General features: G+C 33.8%; 2 protein-coding genes and 1 long non-coding RNA gene across 6 annotated transcripts in view; 1 reads left to right on the top strand and 2 right to left on the bottom strand.

Moving 5' to 3' along the window:
• The window catches only part of LOC118734272 (transmembrane protein 132C), a 614,903-nt gene that overhangs the window by 41,192 nt on the left and 572,323 nt on the right, over positions 1-1,388 (bottom strand). The gene's annotated exons all lie outside the window — the stretch shown is intronic.
• LOC118734276 overlaps positions 1-1,388 on the bottom strand; it is a 9,145-nt gene that overhangs the window by 7,481 nt on the left and 276 nt on the right. The window lies entirely within an intron of this gene.
• LOC118734280 lies at positions 373-1,377 on the top strand. The gene is made up of 2 exons (XR_004992374.1): positions 373-787; positions 1,011-1,377. It is a non-coding gene; the product is annotated as an uncharacterized LOC118734280 (long non-coding RNA).

Below are 1,388 nucleotides of genomic sequence, written 5' to 3' on the forward strand. Positions count from 1 at the left end.
AACGTAGTGCTTAATTTGCTATATTCAAAGATGGCTTGAGAAATTGGCGGGTCGAGAAGAAAACACGTTTTGTCACTGCAAATTCACAACTGTCAACTCATTGTTCTTCGCCATATTCTTTGTTTACCCGTTGCCACAAATGTCATTCTGTGGGAATGCGCAATCTTGTATTCTATCGTTCTTGCTCTAGACACATAGATACGCGCATGTAAATTAACTCACACTTAATTTAAATTAACGAAGAAAATTTCAAATTCGCGGTCACTTTAAGAACACCAAAACTGAGAAAAATATTTACATACATTTTAATTGTAAAAGGTTTATCCGACTTACAATCCGTTAACATCTGTCTAACCCCCATGGGAGCAACATGGTCCTTTGTCGCTAAAAGGCAACCCGCGACCGAACAAAAAAAGTACATACACACAAAGCGAAGTGATCACAGTCAAAAAGAGAACTTAAAAGCGGCCGGTAGTTGCGCGTTAATTGCAAAGCAAGCGGTAGTGAAAAACAATCAAACTAATAAAAATTACAGAAAAACCAAATTTAAACGCAAATATAAAGTGAAGTGAACCAAAAGTTTATAAAATGGATAACTAAATCTATTGAGAAATTAACATATATACACTGTGAAACAAAAACAAAAATAGCCAACTCTTATATAGCGGCACCTCAAAATGAGCATTAGGGTGGTTCGTTATACAAAAAATTATTAAAATTAAATAAAAGCACTGTGGAAAAGTGGGTGAATTGACAGAAAAACGTGAAAATAGCTGAAAATAAAAAGGTTAAAAAAAGCGATTACCGGAATATTACCTGAAAATAAAAGAAGAATTACCTGAAAAGAAAAATTCAGTGAAAGCAAATAAATACCTGAAAAGAAAAGAAAATTCATTAAAAAGCAAATAAACACCTGAAAAGAAAAGAAAGTTCAATAAAAAGCAAATAATCACCTGAGAAAAAAGAAAATTTATATAAAAAAAATAAAATAAAATAAAAAACTGAAAAAGGCGTATAAGCGTGGCAAAAAGTGTACAGGCGCTTAAAAAACAAGGTAAAACTAAAGGCTGAATTGTGTACTGGGAAAAAAAGTGCAAAGAAAGTGCGGACCTACTTACCAGCAATAATTTCTGAAAAAGGAAAAAAAGAGCTACATATTTAAAAAAAAAAAAAAAAAACCTTCATAAAAAAAAAAACAAAAAAGCGGTACCGGTTGAAATAAAAATAAAGGCCCAACAATAACAAAAAGGGAAAAAGGCGAATTAAAAACGGGCTTAGCGGCAGTGAAGACCCCAGCACCAACAACAAAAGCGGATAGCAGCAACGGCAGCGACAGGATACAGGCCATTTCAGGCGGTACAGTCCCGACAAAAAAAACAGGTGGTACC

Source organism: Rhagoletis pomonella, unplaced genomic scaffold (genome assembly GCF_013731165.1).
Source record: "Rhagoletis pomonella isolate Grant_MI unplaced genomic scaffold, Rhpom_1.0 Rhpom_scaffold_00002, whole genome shotgun sequence".
NCBI classification, from domain to species: Eukaryota; Metazoa; Arthropoda; class Insecta; order Diptera; family Tephritidae; genus Rhagoletis; species Rhagoletis pomonella.